We start from the raw sequence: 20031 nt of genomic DNA, 5'->3' as shown, positions 1-20031 counted from the left end.
AATGTGATACTTGCCCTTCCAATTGTCCTTTTTTTGTTTTCCCCAACCTGCAATTTGTTCATCTGTAGCACGGATCTCAGCCCCTCCACAGCCCATGCAGCTTGGCGAACCAGACGGACTCACAGGTGTTGACATCAGTGCTGACCCTCCTCCTGGTAGGTCCAATATCATACTGTGCCAAACAATGTAGATGTTTTTTTTTTTCCAAGATAGCTCATATTGCTATGTCCTTTACAGAAGATCCGCAGCAGGGAACACACCCAGTGCAGCTAGGCCTGGAGGAAGGTGTTGGTATGTCTAGTCAAATAATGTTTTTTTGAATCTTATTAACCCCATTAACACACATGTTTTTTCTTAGGAAAGAGTGTTGCCTTTTAGATGTTTACCCTGCAAAACACAGTTGACAGCATTAATGGGTGCCGTCATTAGTAGGCAGACCAAGCCTTCTTAACCTTTGGGAGGGTTTAGCAAGTGTCCTATGAGCCCAGGAAAGCACTTTTGAATGTTTGGCCTCAATGCTTCATTCATGAAGCTAGGAGGGCAATCTGGCCATAATCATTACTGACTAAGGTTATGTACTAAACATGTTTTTTTTTTTTTGTTTTTAAAAGAACATCAGGCCCCTCTTGACGTTGCAGCTGGAGTTGGATCAGGAGCTGGCGACGATTCTGCATCCAGTGCTGTGGTATGTGATATAAGGGAACAAGGTGCACATGTAACATTTCAATGGTAGCATTGATTTTGGACTAGATGTGGCTTACATTGTGTGTGTTAAATTAGTGCTATGACATTCTGACGATGCACCAGCACAACAAGAGTTCTATCTTGAACATCAGGGAATTATGTTATAATTTGGTGTGCCACTAATGTTCCAAAAACATCCAGGATCTTTAAAGTCCGGCCCGTCTTTGATTTTCCAGGTCCAAATTCATGGGTATCGTTTGGTTGGGTTGTCCTGTAGCCGATTGATGGCAAGATTTTAGACAACATACGTAGATGTATAAAGTCATTGGTGTAGTAACAGATTTACCAAAAGCATAAACAACCTACCACACCAGGGTTAATTGGGAACACCTTCATGTTGAATCTTTTTTGCCTTTGTCATATTAGTCACACCAATATAATATGTACCCATTATCAGAAGTGTTGCTAGCTTGGATAATCTTACAATGAACAAGTACTCATTAGAAGCACATCAAACTTTTCAACGTTCTGCTTGGGGTGTTAAGTTGTCAAACTAATCTGAAATATTTAGTCATGATGTTTGATAATGATTTGGTCTATTTCTTCTGCTTTCAGGTAGCCTTAGATGCAGAGGGATTGTCACCTACCCAACTTCGTCCATCTATGCTGGATGTAGCCGAGAGGCTGCTTGATGAGTATCAGGTCCAAAATGAGTTAAGGAGGCGTACTCAGCAATCTACTGAGGCAGTACGTCTGCTCGGGCTCATACAGGAATCTGTAGCAACAATGGTACAGGTTCACCAGGATATGTTACAGGTTCAACAGGATATGCGTAACAGCTTGGTAAGTTTAGCAGACCAGCATCAACGGGATCGGCAAAGTGTTGACACTCAGGTGCTGGCCACACGCCAATGCCTGTTTGGATCTGAAGATGCCCCATTGGCAGAGCCCTCCCAAACATCTCACTCACCTGCCACTGCAGGTTGTGGTAGTGGGAGGGTAATGCCAGTGTTGGCCACTTGTCAGGCAGCTGGGGATGGGACAATTCCTCCTGTAGCCACTCCTAGCACTTCACACTCCGTTCGGACTCCCACACCCCTCAATGAGAAATCCTCCTGCACAACCTCAATGCGCACTGGTTCCACAGTACCCCTTCCACCTGACTACATTCCCTCCACACCTTTATCACTTCACTCCTCCCCAGGCCGTTCTTCTTTTTTGTCACCAATGCGACATGTCGTTTGCCCCCGCACCGTGGACCACAACAAACAATCAACCACCACTCCCCACACATCTTCACAACCCTTGCACCACCAGCAGCATCAAATAGCCTTGGAGCAGCAACGATCCCATCTCATGGTAATGGCACACGTTGCCCAAATGCTTAGGCTGACCCCAGAGCAGATGACACTATTGGCCGAACATCTTCTGTCTGGGACATTTCCAACGTTCAACACCCTGCATCATCAGCAGCCTCAGACAGAAGATATGATCCTAATGGGCCACTTGAGCACAACTCTACAGTTAACCCCAGACCAGATGGAACTCTTGGCACACCATTTGATGGCAGGAAACTTAACAATGCTCACCACACTGCTTCAGGCACGACCACCAACTTGATTTTTTGTTTTTTTGTTTAATTTGGTTTAGTTTTGTTAATGATTTACATTGGCCAATTTTTTGGGCCATTTTTTTTTTTAATTTGAGGGTGGCACAATATGATTTATTATAGTGCTTCTTTTGGGGATGAAATAAAATTTTATGCAAAATGATTAGTTTGTGTTTGCTCTTTGGTTTTTTAGGAGTGTTGGTGGCCAAGTAATGGCCCTGGTTAATGTAGGCATTTATACACACGTGCTTCTCTATCTCCAAACATATGATTTCATGTAAATTTAGATAACTCAATGTTCACATAACGACCCAAGAAAAGGTCTCCCTTCAAATGTAGCTTCAAAACAAGTCTCAAGGCTAACATAAACCAAAGCCAACATACTAACAATTACAGACCACACCACTCAAGTAAACAAATACAACACAAAAGACATTCGATGTGTACACCAAAAAGAAAACTTGGGTAATAAAATAAATGTTTTAATAACACATGTGGGTGTCTACCAACTGTAGCGTACAAAAAATATATTACAATATATAATAGAATGAACTAAATTGCCAATGTAACATTTGTGTTGCAAAGAGCAACATACTTAAATTTAATTTAGATAAACATTTTAAACATTTTTTATGTTTTGACATCATTTTTTGGAAGGTTTTCACAAAAACAATTCTTTTTTGTAAACATTTGTGTTTTTTTCCGTTGCCATAAAAACAACAAGGCTTATTTGTAAACATTTGTGGTTTTGTCGGTTGCCATAAAAACAACAAGGCTTTTTTGTAAACATTTGTGGTTTTGTCGGTTGCCATAAAAACAACAAGGCTTTTTTGTAAACATTTTTGGTTTAGTTTGTTACCAAAAACAACAAGGCTTTTTTGTAAACATTTTTGGTTTAGTTTGTTACCAAAAACAACAAGGCTTTTTTGTAAACATTTTTGGTTTAGTTTGTTACCAAAAACAACAAGGCTTTTTTGTAAACATTTTTGGTTTAGTTTGTTACCAAAAACAACAAGGCTTTTTTGTAAACATTTTTGGTTTAGTTTGTTACCAAAAACAACAAGGCTTTTTTGTAAACATTTTTGGTTTAGTTTGTTACCAAAAACAACAAGGCTTTTTTGTAAACATTTTTGGTTTAGTTTGTTACCAAAAACAACAAGGCTTTTTTGTAAACATTTTTGGTTTAGTTTGTTACCAAAAACAACAAGGCTTTTTTGTATACATTTTTGGTTTTTTCCGTTGCCAAAAACAACAAGGCTTTTTTGTAAACATTTTTTTTTTGGTTTGCCAAAAACAAGGCTTTTTTTTTTTTTTTTGTTTTTTTGGGTCCCAAAAAAAAGGGTTTTTTTTAAATTTTTATATTTTTTTTGGTTGCCAAAAACAAGGCTTTTTTTGTTTTTTTTTGTTTTTTTGGGTCCCAAAAAAAGGGTTTTTTGTTAAATTTTTATATTTTTTTTGGTTTGCCAAAAACAAGGCTTTTTTTTTTTTTTTTTGTTTTTTTGGGTCCCAAAAAAAGGGTTTTTTTTTAATTTTTATATTTTTTTTGGTTGCCAAAAACAAGGCTTTTTTTGTTTTTTTTTGTTTTTTTGGGTCCCAAAAAAAGGGTTTTTTTTTAAATTTTTATATTTTTTTTGGTTGCCAAAAACAAGGCTTTTTTTGTTTTTTTTTGTTTTTTTGGGTCCCAAAAAAAGGTTTTTTTTTAAATTTTTATATTTTTTTTGGTTGCCAAAAACAAGGCTTTTTTTGTTTTTTTTGTTTTTTTGGGTCCCAAAAAAAAGGGTTTTTTTTTAAACTTTTTTTGATTTTTTTGTTAGATTTTTGTTTATAATGGGCAACAATTACAAATGTGACATTTCTTTGTGTTGCAACGTGCAACATAAGTAAACAAACAACAAAAAAAAAATACTAGGATCTTTTTAAAGGTGTGACATTCCTAACGAATGGCTCCTTAGGGTCTGGATCCACGCCACAAAGGTGTTCCAAATAGAGAATTCGGTCTCCGCACCACCTCATATAATCCAGGAGGACCTCGTAGGTGAGGTGGGTGTGCCCTGGGTAGAAAAAAACATGACAATTAGTTTTAGGCAAAATGATCCAAACAAGGATTGTAATTAATGTGCCTCAACAAATATGCTTAGGAGTCTATTGGTTGGCTTTTATCAACACTCTGAAGCAAATATGCTAAATTGCTGTTGTAAACCTTAAACTCAAACTTTCACAGCAAATTGTTCAAAAGGTTACATAAGATGGCTTGGAATGTTAGTAGCAGTTCCACCAAAGCTAAGTAAAATGCTTTTCTGCATGTAAACACAAGCAATCATTTTGAAGAATGTAAGGTGTTTTGGGTTCAATTGGTCAACACGATACATGTGCACACATTTATCTCTATCACCATTGGAATCTGTGGAGCGTTCTCTCTCCCTCTTACTGTCTATAGATTGAACCTGACACATAGTAGAGACTCACCCTTAGGAATTTTGAGGGCCAGTTCTGGACGGAGCAGATGTGTCTGCTCCCCTGATCTCCTTTCCGCCATCCCAGCTGTGTTAAGAGAGAAGAAAAAGTTTATCAACAAATGGACTCACGCTAACTGTAGGTTACGCAGTCATGAAAACGCTCTAACACCCACTCATTACCCCTCCACATTTCCCTGAAAGTTTTATTTAGACATTGATATGGTGGTGATGCAGATTTGTACAGTGCAAGCGTCATTCTTCTGGGTGAAGCTTGTAGCGTTAAGGATACGTACTCCCTGCTTTTGTGCTGATTGTGTTTTTCTGATGTTTTTGGTGCCTCAGCCCTGCCTGTTCTAAGTGTTGGAAACATATCATTTTGGGAGGGCTGCGGAAAACTAATCAGGTTAGACTTACACTCTCTAGGTTTTTGGGGACAAGAGAAATAACAATCCTCCTTTTTACATGGCCCCTGTACACACCTCTAGGCACCTCCCTCCTGTTGTTTGACCCCACAGCAGGCAGCTTGCTATGGAGGCACATGAGATGAAGCCAAGCACCCTGTGCCTGTTCAGGCACTAGGCTGTGAGCCAGCCTTGCCCCCCTCCCTTCCAATGGTCTCAATGATTAGGAGTGACAGCATCAGGAGGCAATATTGGCATGCTGTCACCTCAGTTAAGGAGGAGGGGGAGTCTGTTCCAGACAAGTATTAGTGCAAAAATTTGGACCGTAAAAAATGGTCCCAGTAAGTCTTAGGGGGAATATGCACACCTATCACTTGGAATACTAATGCATAGAATGCATTCACATAAAGAACCCGCTGCCTTTAGAACAACTTGAAGCCTGAGCGGGGACATACACAGTTAGCATTTCTCCACTTACTAAGTAGACACATTACTGGAAAAGCACACAACTTACCATCATCAGGTTTTTTTGGGGCCCCTGAAGTGGATGGCGTGGCTGGCTCTGGAGAAACTGCACAAAAAGAACACAAATTGTGAACTGGAATGTGGTACATTACCGAGGAAGAGTATTTATGAAAGATTGACAAACACACATTTTCAGTGTTGACTAAATCAGGACATGATTAAATTACAATGTCCCCTAAAAATTTACAAGTACAAAGCACACCATTTCCAATGTAGAGAAACTAACACCAATTTAGAATAGGGTGGCTTGAGATAACTTACAAAAGATAACATGTCCTGTAAAGCTCCCCAAAACCACCTTTCAAACATGAAGGTTAAGCAAGAGTGTTTCATGACCAACCTTCCTGTCACATATAGCAAAACTACACTTGCTTTGACTCCAACTTAGATTATCCTAGATACACATCATCCTAGCACACACAATTCATGTGAGAATCTAATTTTAGGTACTTACAGACTAGTTCAGGGGAGCCTGGAGTGGGGGAGGATGGGGGAGACCCTACATGGGGGGATGGTGTCCCTTCATGGGGGGATGGCGTTGTATCTCCTAGAAACACAAAGACACAAATACAATCCTTGAACAAAAGCTATTTGATAAAGGCACACAGAAAGTAGTCTGGAAACATTGAAGGTAGTAGTTACAGTGGACTGGGTAAGCAGTGGCCCCTCTTCCCCAGTCCTCCACAACAAACATCCTCAATGTCAGCTGCTACAAAACCCCAATGTCAAAATATATATATTACAGCCCTTATATTTACCAGGACACATTGAACACACAAACACATGTAGAATACTTACTTCCCCTTTGAGGAGAGCCCAGGTCCTCATCCGAGTCGGACCAATTGGCCTCTTCTTGGCCAACAGTTTGTTCCTGGCCCGAATCCAGGCGACTTGGCCCTGCCTGAGGCTCCTCTCTTGCTGAAGTTACATCAACCACAAAAGAAAACAAAACAAACAATCATTCCTCCAAGTTCGACCTAATACACAACACACCAGCACATCCACATTACTTACAGGGGGCCTGAGAAGGCTGAGCCTCCACATCCTGATCACTGGTTTCTAAAATAAAAGAAAAACATTATATATTATTTATGGACACAAATAGGCAGTAACCTCTCATCATGCTAGCACCATACTCAATGCCCCTACAATTCAGAACATAGAAGTGCACTTACACCAATGAGATGCATTGACCATGTTTTAAAACAGGAGGGCACCATGCAAATTAAGCGGGCGCCTAAGGCCTCGCACCTACAGGGGCCTTGCGGCCAGTGGCGGAGCACCAACATTTCGAAGGGCGCAGTCAGGGAAATCTCCCAAGTAAAAGATTGCTTTCAATCCTCGGATCAAAAAGTTGCAGCAGTGTGCTGCAGTCCCTTCACTGCGTCTGCCAGGTGTCTGTTGTCCGCTGACACTTACTCCTCCTTCTCTGCCTGGGGATTGGCCGTCTGATCATGTTATCCTAAGATGTGGAGGAATCGGTAGGTGTGTACCTGCACCAGTAGGAAGTGACTGGCCGGTCAACTCACTCTGCTATCATCAGTTGTTGCTCTGGGAGGAGAGCTCCGCCCTGGACCCGGAACATACAGGTAACCAGGCCCAGACTTGATATTTTGCAGGCTGGTCATAGATTTGTTGTGTCCACTATGCAAAGTGGTTGAGTAGCCCCAGGGAAGTTGGAAGAGTCTGAAAATGGTTGGTGGAGGAGGAGGAGAAGAAGGCCCTGGGTGGCTGGGGGACAAGGAGAGGGCCCCTGGGGGTTTTCTAGAGGAGGAAAGATCCACAATGACGCCAGAGTCAATTGCCAAGGAAGAGAGTGGAGCTGAGCAAGTCCTGCCTATCTGACATGAAAGCCAAACATGGTGTAGATGGAGCCCTTTGCCCTACACAATGACAGCACCAGAGGTGGAAGGTGAGTGGTAGCGGGTCTTTGACATTATAGAGCATATGGACTCTGTCCATTATTGGTAGTTTTGTTTGGAGTTGTCCTTTAGATGTTTAACTGTGTTGTTTTTGACCCGAGCTGTGAGGGACTGAGGTATGACAGCCCACTATGCTGAGACTTATAGTGCCCTAGAATGTTGAGGACTGAGGAATCCTTAGTCCCTAACAGAGGGCACTACAAGTCTTAGCATAGCAGGCAGTATTTCCTCATTCCCCTACAGAGAGGATTACAAGTCCAAGCAGGTAGCCTTCTGCAGTGGGACTTGTTGTGCCCTTGACTGTGGTGGACTGAGGAAGGGAAGTGTAAGAGGGTCTCTGTAAGCTCAGATGTATGGGGGAGCTTTGGGGAACACAGAGTTCCCTTTTACACCAGAGTCCCCAGCTTCCCCCCTCAAATAATGGTTCCCAAACTCTCCTTATATCAGAGTCTTCACACTTCCCTCTTACAGTGTAGTAAGTCTGGAGACTCCGATGTAAAGGGGGCTCTGTAAAATGTGATTAGAGATTAGAAATTTCTAACATTTTTATTTTCTACTTACGATCCACAATTTTCAGCTGCTCAAATGGCTCGCTGCCTCTGATTGCGTATTGGAGTGTGGCCGTCCTCCTCCTCCCCTTCTTCACCAAAAGCACAAGAGGGTGCCGTCCGTCCGCTTTGGCTAGAAGCAGAAGAAAAAAAAAAAACATAAAAAATACGAATGTACATAGTAGTATTAAAGGTTGTGAAGAGACACTTGATGGAGGTAGGAAAGGTAGGAGCGAGAGGGAGGGGGGGGGGGGGTGTTGGTATTAGTGTTGTTGCATAGCTAAACACATGTCCACCTACCCAAAAAATTGTAACCTATCTGGTCACATGTAATGTATATTTTTACTTACCGGAGATTTGCTCCACAGCCTTTAGCAGGAGCTTGGGTGAGCGCTTTTGGCATCACTCCAGGCCCGCTGCAGATCCACTATCTCAGGCAGAAACTGAAATCTCCGCTGCAGCCTCATCCGGAGACGACACATCATCTTGTGCTTTTGGTGAAGATGCGTATAAACTTTATCATACCCCCAGAGGAGGAGGAGCTGTGGAAAGAGCAGTGTATGTTTGAGTCCAAGTATGTCCAAAATAGTACAGTCTTCAAATAACATGCTAGGTCGTCTTTGAGATATTGTAGAACAAAGAATTCCATTTCTGGTGATACATATACATCGATGTCCAAATCTACCTCCATGACATAGGTTGCCCCACACTGGTGATTTCCTCTACATGATATAGCCATTTTCTCAATTGGCCTTTCATGACACACCCAGGGCCGCCATCAGGGGGGGACAGGCAGTCACTGTATTTACAACCTTATTGCTGTCCATTTAGCAGGGTGCAAGTAACTTTACACACATGTAGCATAGGTATCAACTTTTGTCACCATGTTAAAAGGACAGCAGTATGGGTAGCATTACAGTGACTGTTATTAGTCCAGGCTCACTAAACTAGCCAATGCTTGGAAAAGCAAGCCATGCAGATTGCTTTTCAGGTCCCTTTTAACACGAGCTGTCTGATTGGGTGTGGCTGTTAATTTTTGACGCAGACCTGATAAGCCCCTCAATTCTCCTTTATGGAGTGTTATATGTAAATGGGATTGCTTCATTTGAGATGCAGATTTAAACTGTGTATGGCCAGGCTGAAGGTACCCAAGTTGATTGGTCGATCACCTGGAGGACAACGTACAACCAGTCTGTCAGATTTTACACACACTTATCGCTAGCATCTCTTGTAGCCACTAGCAATAATCACTGTGTTTTCCTGGCAGGGGCAGCACCAGGAGAACACAATGGCTCCGCAGGAGGGTTTCCCCTGTCTGTGTTGATGGTGGAATCAAGGCAAAATGTTTTTCCTGCAAGCCACGGGACAAACAAAGATAGTTTTTTAATGAATCCATGATTTTGCCAAAATGGAAAAAAAAAGATGTTTGCTTTGTATATTCTTAAGTTTGCTACATAACTAGAACATGTAACAGTGTTATATCATTGCAGGAGATTTCCCTTCACTTCCTGTCTTGGTGTCACCAGGACAGGAAGTGAGGGAATCTCCCGTGGGGATACAGCCAGCAATTCTTTCCTTTTATATATACTATGGACATTATAAGGCAACAATTGCAAGCTATTTCCCCACAGTGATATTCCCCTCACTTCCTGTCTTGGTGACACTAAGACAGGAAGTGAGGGAAAATCTCATGCAATGATATCACCCTACTAGAAATTGTAGTTCCGTCTAAAAAGTATACATAAAGTAAGCACTTGGTTTCCAAAGTGGCAAAATTATGGAGGAGTTAAAACCCCATAGTGTGATCGGGTAATCTGACGGTGTGTTCCTACACTCCTCAATGTGTCTGTTCATTAAGCTGTGCTGAATTATCCTTGATTCACAATTCCTGCAAGAGTTGCACATGGTATGTGGGAGATGCAAATTTAAGGTGGCATAATTATCCACACAATCACACATAATCCTTTTTAAAGGTCCCCAGCAGAATTTGATGGCATAGTGGTTCACAGCAGTGCCATCATATTCCAGTTAGATCTGTAAATTAACAAAGCAATGTGATCTGGGGGTGTATTTAACTTGCAATGGACACCCCCATTCATTATCATATGGCAGTGTGAGATGGGTGTGTTGGGAATGTGATCCATTGAGACAAGTGATTATACACTCATGTGTTTCTTTTAGAGGTGATTTGTTCAAGGCAATCCTTTGAAGACATGACCATTCCAGATTTTTGTGATCACTGATTCCATCTCAGGTGAACCAATTAGCTGCTGTGTGCAGATCCAGCTTATGATGGTAAGAGTGTCAGACAAGACAAACGGGGCCGAGCTTGCAGTGTGTATGGATGTATGTAAGGCAATAATTTTTGGCATTATGCATTTAGGGAATATAATGTTTCTAATCTTGCATATATGAAAAGGGTCAATACATTTGTCTTTATCTAGATAGATTCCAAAGCGTCAGAGCAATCTGTCACAGATAATTGGGTTTCATTTTGTGTAAAAGTTGAAACGAATCAAATCTATCTATATACAGGCATAGCCCACTTTAAGTACACAATGGGACCAGGGCATGTATGGAAACTGAAAATGTACTTAAAGTGAAGCAATCCCTTTTTTCTTTTCTCGATGCATGAAAATACACCAGCTCCATTGTAAATTTTGGCCACATTGACATAGCCTTACTCCCAAACCATGTGGGAGCATGTTAAGGGGATCCAGGACTATGACATGATAGATTACCTAGGCAAGCTGGCCAGCCACAAAATGGATATGGTGTAGTCCTGGGTACCTGGGTACCCTGTCGTTGCTCCCTAAGTTTGTTATCCCTGTCACTTATGGTTTGTGAGCAGTGTCATGGCAAGCTGAACAAGCTGTGTCCTTACTCACGATTGTATATAAAGTGAGTGTACTTAAAGCAGGGTATGCCTATCTATATCTATATAGAAAGTTCAGAGATGTGAACCTGTTCCCTATTATATACACTAATATATGGTATATAACATATTCTATAATGTATCTAATGTATATATATTGTATATAATATATACATAGTATATATATTGTCTAATATATATATTTTGTATAATATATATTTTTTAGATACACATACATACATACATACATATATATATATATTGTGAGGGATTAGCTCGGTGGTAGGCATATGGGTGACCCCTTGGGGGGTGCGTTTTCCCAGAGAGGTAGCCGACAAGTGCTTGCAAACAAACAGTGTGGTTTATTAAATGGTGTTTTCTTCACCAGGCTGTATGCAGCAAAACATCCAAAATAAAATAAAACAGAAAATAAATCCTTGCCTCTGTGGGCGGCTACCTTCTCACAACTGGAACCTGCCTAAGTGTCTGTCTCCAACCTACCGTCGGGCAGACTTCCTTGTCCTCCAGCGGACACTCAATAGTCCTTTTATAATAGCTTCACAGGGCAACACAGTCCTTTGTTTCTTTCACATCAACAGTTCGTCTTCTCACCTTTGAGACGTATTCACCCTTGGTTACCGTCCCGGGCACACATCACTCCGGGGGGTCTTCTCCCAGGCCCACACATCCTGTCGGGAGGCACACGCTGACTGTCCTCCTGCTCCCAGCCCACATGGCTTCAGGACACAGCTTCTGGAGGCAGCAAACAATAGGAATTTCTCTGAACAAATTATAGAGCCTTAACTCCCTCATTCTGAACAGGTGAAGGCCTTTCAACTTCCTGCTGGCTAGCTCTGTAGCCAACACCCTAAATTAATTAATGGACTTTCTAAATCAGGTGGAAATGTATCTCCTTCCTGTGACTACATTCCCAGATTTAGCTGACTTCCTGTTACATACCCCCCCCTCTTGTTTCAACCCTAGGGTTGGGACACAGATTTCCAGGCACGCATGTGTCAAGCACTGCTGACTCACTGATAAGCCTCCTATTATCCTCAAGCTTCCGGATGAAACTGTTTTGTCATCTTCATTGACGGATTTCTCATAAATGCCACACAGTTTGTCTCTCATCTCATATACACATTCTTCAACTGCATTTTTGGCATCATTTCGCTCCTTCTCGTTTCTGTCATCTTCATTGACAGCTTTCTCATAAATGTCAGACAGCTTGTCCCTCATAACCGTCTGTCCAATCCACCACGGAGGACCGTGATCCATAGGCAACTCAATTGGGCTAGTCTTAATGTCTTCAACATTCTTAAGACGCCTCTCTCTGCAATCCATAAATGTTTTCCACAAAACTTTGAGAACCTTTGCTTCACTAAGTTTTGTTCCAAGTAGGGACTCTTGACATCCCTCTGTGACTTGAGTTGCCTCTCCATACAGCTGTACACAATCATTGACTTTTTGTTGTAAAAGGGAATGATCTTCCTTCTTGAGCTTTGCTTGCTCTAAGATGCTGTGCAGAGGATTTTCCAATTGAGACAACAGGCTGTCACACATTTCTTCAAAGTGACCCCTGTTCCTTTTCCCAGAGATATCAATATCATTCAAACATTTCATATTCATAGGCAGATCTGAAGCATTTGCACTCATCAACTTCTTAAACTTTTCGCCCTCCTGAGCGAGTCGCAGTAAAGGCCTACTATTTGATTTGATATTCAGTTTATATTTCTTGCCAAACTCTTCACAGAAGTAGCCAACCAGAACATCATCAACTTTCCTTCCACCAACATAGGGGTCAAAGGCAACAACACAGTTGAACCCAGCGATCTGGGTGGTATCCATTATAGACCTCCTCTCTGCATCAGTGAAGAAGCATGGAACTGCAACACATTCTTTTACAGGTTTCTTCAATGCACTTTCTGCTGAACTATTTGACCGCTCAAGGTCACCTAGTTCTTTTTCTCTATCTGAATTCCACATGGAATGCATCTCAAGATCACGATCAAACTTCTGCCACCCGTCTTTCACCAGTTCCATTTTGGAAACACTCCCTGAAAGGCACTTATTCATTTGCTTCACGTTTTCACCAACAGCCTTAGTTTTCTCCACTAGGTTTTCAGCCTGAACTGAGAAATCACCACATTTCTTACTCAGCTCCTTTGTTTGCTGAAGTTCTAATGATACATTTTCCAATGCTTGAAGTTTTTGAAGGAACGGTTTATTCCAAAGGGGTGATTCAAGCCACATGTCGTCACATTTCTGAGGCTCACTCAGGACAGACCCCAAAACACTGATCCTTTTAAAAACTGCATCAGGCACACTATCCCCTCTTTGGGACAGATCCTCTGTTGCCTGGAATTCCTCTTCCAGTTCCTGCAACGGAATCTTCATCTCTTCTACTTGCTGTTCTAAGGCTCGCTTAGACTTTTCTAGCTCCTGAACGCTTTTCACAACATCATCCTTGGAGCTGACCAATTCTTCCATTTCTGTACGCAGCTGTTTAACACTTTCTAGTTCAGCCTTACACTCTAGAGCTTCCTCCAAAGAGCGAGCCAAGAACAGGGCTTTGCTCTCGTTATCACGCACCTCCGTTTCTGCACGTGCGCGTTCTTCTGCATATTTTGCAGACACAGTCTTCTCTTCACCAAGCATCTGATCAAACTTCTTTTTCACATCTTCAACACACTGTAATGAACCAACGCTTTCTTCCATGCGTTTTTTCATATCCGCTATCTGAGCTTGCAATGTTGCGACTTGCTCTGATAGGTTTTTCTTTGCTTCCGCCTCCTCTTTTAATTGTTCCAGGAAGCCATTTTTCTCATCTTCCATTTGTTTGAGCTTTGTGCTAAAACTCAGCCTTTGACACCTCTCTTCCTGTAAGAGTTCCTGCGTGTCTTGCAGCTGCGATTCCAAGATAGAAAAATCTTCCGCAATTTCTCTAGATTTGCTGTCTGCTTGAGAAAGCTGATTTGTAACATTGTCCAACTCAACCTGCAGTCGGTTTGCCTTCTCTGACAGCTTAGCACACAATCGGTCACCTTCTGACACCTTGACTTGCGATTCCTGCAGCTGTGCCTCTACTTTTTTTCTCTTGTGTTCAGAATCTCCTTTTCCCTGCATAAGAGCTTTCACCTCACTGGCTAGCATCTGGGAATAAGAATGTAATTCTGCCACACAGGCTTCTTTCTCCTTTAACTGCTGCTGGACACGTTGGGCTTCCCCTTTCCAACTTTCACAGTCCGCACGCCATTTATTTACCACATTGCTCAAAGTAGTGAGCTCATACACAGTACTCAGTAATTTAGCCTCTTTTTCACTTTTCTCGTTGTCGCTGAGAGACAATGTCGTTTTCAGAGCGACATTCTGTTCCTGCGACTCCTGCAGGTCTATTTTTGTAGCTCCCAAAGACTGAAGACTTTTTTCCAGCTGATTACGCAACTCCAACATATCAGCCATACTTTGCTTCTGCAAAGTCTGAATTTCACTTTCCTTTTCCATGAGGATGGTATCTTTCTCCATTATAGTCTCTCTGCGTTTTTGCAACTCGACCAAAAGAAGAGCAGTGGATTCTTCCCACTGTAACACATGAGACTTGAGTAGTTCATTCATTTCCTGCAAGTTTCTATGCTCCATTTTAAGCAATTCCAAGGCTTGTTCCTTTTCTTCCATTTTCCGTTGCAAGGCATCCAACTCAGCCCTGCACACATACTCGGTTTCTTCCAAACCGATGGCCTCCATTGGCTGCTGGCGTCTCTGTTTCCAGCCTGCCATGCTCTCTTGATGAGCCTTTTGTTGAGCTGCAAAGCTCCGCTGAAAATCCGCATTTGCCTGCTGTTGAGCTGCATTTGCCTGCTGTTGAGCTGTATTTGATATAATCAGTTGTTTCAACATCTCCTCCATTTTGAGCTTACTTTTCATCTGAGCACACTGCGTCTCCATAGCAGTTTCATCAGTGTTGCTAGGGACAACACCCTTCCTCTTTAGTAGACTCTCTTTAGGCATGGATGGGGCTGGTTCAGACGGCAACATCCCCTCCATCCATAGAATCCGGTCTCTCATTTCATCTATCTTTGCATTTTTCAGGCGTTTGGACCGCCCCATCTTCAATAACTCCACAAACAAATTTTTCACAGTCCAGCAAACAATTTTCAGACCACTGTCTCTTCAACACATGTAGTTTTTCTCTCTCTTGCAGGATCTCTTTTCCTGCACACACAGTTTGTGCAGTCACTTGCACCAGACACAACAAAGTTCATCAAATAATTTTGAGACCGCTGTCTCTTTAAAACACTTTTTTTTTTTTTTTTTTTTTTTCTGTCAGGATCTTCTCTCCTGCACACATAGATTGTGCAATCTCATGCACCAGATAAAGTTCATCAAACATATGCACTCCATTGCAGGGATCTCTGCTTATGCCCACTGCATACCTCCACCATATGTGAGGGATTAGCTCGGTGGTAGGCATATGGGTGACCCCTTGGGGGGTGCGTTTTCCCAGAGAGGTAGCCGACAAGTGCTTGCAAACAAACAGTGTGGTTTATTAAATGGTGTTTTCTTCACCAGGCTGTATGCAGCAAAACATCCAAAATAAAATAAAACAGAAAATAAATCCTTGCCTCTGTGGGCGGCTACCTTCTCACAACTGGAACCTGCCTAAGTGTCTGTCTCCAACCTACCGTCGGGCAGACTTCCTTGTCCTCCAGCGGACACTCAATAGTCCTTTTATAATAGCTTCACAGGGCAACACAGTCCTTTGTTTCTTTCACATCAACAGTTCGTCTTCTCACCTTTGAGACGTATTCACCCTTGGTTACCGTCCCGGGCACACATCACTCCGGGGGGTCTTCTCCCAGGCCCACACATCCTGTCGGGAGGCACACGCTGACTGTCCTCCTGCTCCCAGCCCACATGGCTTCAGGACACAGCTTCTGGAGGCAGCAAACAATAGGAATTTCTCTGAACAAATTATAGAGCCTTAACTCCCTCATTCTGAACAGGTGAAGGCCTTTCAACTTCCTGCTGGCTAGCTCTGTAGCCAACACCCTAAATTAATTAATGGACTTTCTAAATCAGGTGGAAATGTATCTCCTTCCTGTGACTACATTCCCAGATTTAGCTGACTTCCTGTTACAATATATATATATATATATATATATATATATATATACATACATACATACATACATACATACATACATACATATATATATATATATATATATATATATATATATATATATATATACATATAATATATATATATATATATATATATATATATATACATATAATATATATACATATAATATATATATATATACATATAATATATATATACATATAATATATATATATATATATATATACATATAATATATATATATATATATATATATATATATATATATATATATATATATATATATATATATATATAATATATACATATAATATATATATATATACATATAATATATATATATATATATATATACATATAATATATATATATATATATATATATACATATAATATATATATATATATACACACATACATACATATATATATATATATATATATATATATATATATATATATATATATATATATATATATATATATATATATATATAGGGAACAGGTTCACATCTAGGAAGTTTCTATAACAGGAAGCTTCTAGATCACGTCTAATAGGCAGAAAGTGCATGCGCAGATCAGCAGACCAAAAGTTTCTTGCACACCCGCTAGATAAGCGACCCACCCAGCCACCATCCCCCATCCCCCATCCCGCACCCTGCACATTCACACCCCCTCCTTACCTTACACACAAATGCCACTATTTCGGCTGTAAACAGTGCAGGAGCCATGATGCACACTTACGACAGGGCCTGGACAATTTCCGGAAACGTGTGCACGCACCAAAAGTTTCGTTTCCGGTTTCATGTATAAATGTGAGAACGCGGTTTTGTATATTCGCGAATTCGCGAATAGTGAACATACACAACCATTAAGCAGATTTAACTTAGAAAAAGAAATACAAATACATACATTTGTGGACACCAGAAAACTTTATTTAGACACATGAAGACATTTTAAAAAAAAAATTGGAAACATGCTGTTTATTACATTTGTATTTTTCAAACCAAAACAACCTTTGTACAACATTTAGACCATATACATCGACAAAGAGCCCATAATCAACAGATGCATGTGCAGATTGACAGAATTATGTTAACAGCAATAAATACTTACAGAGAGTCAACACACAACACAGCCAAATCTCACCTCCATAAATAACAAAGGGCCAAAAATGTTACCCATAAAACATGTGACACACAAATATATTGGACCTCTTCGTAGGTCAAATCTTTCCTGATGTCTGAGTGAGCTATATATAATCCAAGCAAACACACCCAGAATGGTAACGCCCAGTCCAAAAATTAACTGTGTGTATCCTGTGTGTTTTGGAGCATGCTCAGTTGCCAAAACAAGGGAAATAGAAATGAGGAATAGAAATGTATGTAGGTGTGTATAGTATATGTGAATTGAAAAAATTCTCTCTTGAAGTTTGCTAGTCATTATTTAGAATGTTTAGATACAGGAATACATACATATATATACAATTACGTGAGAGAGAGAGAAATATATATTTAGGGAAACAATTGAAACACACCTTTTGGGATTTGAGAAGTGAGATTGTGACGATTGAACAGATATGTAAGCCAACAATCTGACTCATCACTCATGAACATCCCTAAATTTGGCGTGGCAATTATATCAGGCGTTCTTATGTGCATTTTGGCTGGCGTTTTCACAGGCGTTTTGACATGCATTTTTTGGGCAGGCATTGTTATATGAAATCACCTACAAAAGCCCCAAAAACAGACCACAAACACGTACATGTGAACGTAGCCCGTTTGGGGGCGTTTGAGGGGGATTTGTCCAGCTCAAGGATCAGCTCCCAAAACAGGCAAAAAATCCAATCCTATTCAGTTCAATGGCCCCTGTTCCCATGTGAGCATTTTGACGGCATGAGGAAAACACCCAATGCTCACTGAGAAATAGCACAATGATTAGGGAGTCTGCCTTCCTGCTGTAGGTTTGTAAGTTCGAATCCGGAAGGTGCCCTCTGTATGGGCAACACTTGGATATCTCCAATCCTCCAAATGTTGACATCATTAATTTTGTTCATGTTTGAAAAAGGCATGTGTATCAGCAAACTTTTAATCCAAAGACATGAACAAAATACAAAAGATGCCCCATAAAGTCAATATGTAGCAATATTGTGAGCTAAAGCTCTATTTGTTTGTTGGGCATACTTTGCTAATTAGCCAAGTATAAGGGATATATATATATATACCTTCAGTTAAATGTGTAGTAAAATGGTAACACTTGGCCATACCCATATGGAAGAAAAGGTAGTATTTGCAATATATTTCTAAAAACATTCTTTGGAAACACATAAAATATTGTCAAAATTGTGACATTTCCTTGATATGTGTGAAATGCTAATAATCTTTCTTTGAAATATGTTTTACATCTATTTTTTTTCTATCTGACGACCAATTCCCCAATGTAATATTTTGTGGGTTTTTTCAGAGAATGTGGAGGTTCTATATAAACACTGTAGATTTGACTGCTATGATTTCGGAGTTAGCAGGAAAGGTGTATGGAATGTGATGGTGTTTACTAAAGGATCCCTTGTTGGAAGTGTGCATGTTTTTCCAATTCCGCCGGTTTTTGCCATTTTCTATGGGCGAGACAGCGGATTTGCAAGCGGTATTCAAAAAAAAATTGACCCAAAATCGCGCTGGCGAAATTTTTTGAGCCAATTTGGCGTTGCGCATGCGCACATTCGCGAGTTCGCAGCTCGCGGCTGGAGGAGCTGTTTAACCTTTCCACACTTTCGCAGATATCTCTCTTTCTAAGTCAGTTTTTGAGATTTTTTAAACGCAAGTCATCTCCAAATTGACTTCCACACCTTCCACAGTGATTTGGGATTTTTGGGGGTACAGGGGAAAATTTGGCTAAACTTTAGTCGAGCTTTTAGCTGGCGTGGTTTTAAGTCGCGCTCTGACCATATTGCATCTTAATGAATCTCACACTAGGCGCTATTTTCCGCCCGCCGTTCTTTGAATGCCAATTTCAGACTTAAATAATCGCCGCTTCGCAAAATCACGCCGAAACGCCAATTCGCCGTACTATGAATCAGGCCCATAGTTACATAGTTAGTGAGGTTCAACCTGAGTGTGTGTGTGTGCATTTGCGGTTAATAGTGCACTGTATGTTGTGGTTGTTAACGTGCCCATCTAATAGTTTTTTTTGAAACTATCGATGCTCCCTGCTAATACCACTGCCTGTGGAAGAGAATTCCACATCATTACCGCTCTGGCGGTAATGAACCCTTTATGCAGTTTAAGGTTAAACCGCTTCTCTTCTAGTTTTAGTGAATGGCCGCGTTTTTAAATTCCTTTTTCAGCTGAAAGGTTTGTTCCTTATGCTAGGGTCACCAGCAGGGCTCAAAATTTCAAGTCATGAGCTACTAGCCAGGCCTTAAGAGTTACTCGCCACTTGTTGCCCCACCCAAACCCTACCCTGCTCCGCCCCTAAACACGCCCTCGTAAAATATCTCATAAAATTACACTGTTAAATGCTTTAGCATGTCCCCTTAAATTGCAGAGCGCCCACAGCATTTCCCCTTTAATTGCAGAGCGATCACAGCATGTCCCCTTTCATTGCAGAGCGCCCACAGCATGTCCCCTTTCATTGCAAAGCGCCCACAGCATGTCCCCTTTCATTGCAGAGCGCCCACAGCATGTCCCCTTTCATTGCAGAGCGATCACAGCATGTCCCCTTTCATTGCAGAGCGCCCACAGCATATCCCCTTTCATTGCAAAGCGCCCACAGCATGTCCCCTTTCATTGCAGAGCGCCCACAGCATGTCCCCTTTCATTGCAGAGCGATCACAGCATGTCCCCTTTCATTGCAGAGCACCCACAGCA

Source organism: Pelophylax lessonae (genome assembly GCF_965119305.1).
Source record: "Pelophylax lessonae genome assembly, chromosome: 8".
NCBI classification, from domain to species: Eukaryota; Metazoa; Chordata; class Amphibia; order Anura; family Ranidae; genus Pelophylax; species Pelophylax lessonae.
The sequence above is the reverse complement of the archived record's forward strand: the minus strand, read 5'-3'. Positions refer to the sequence as shown.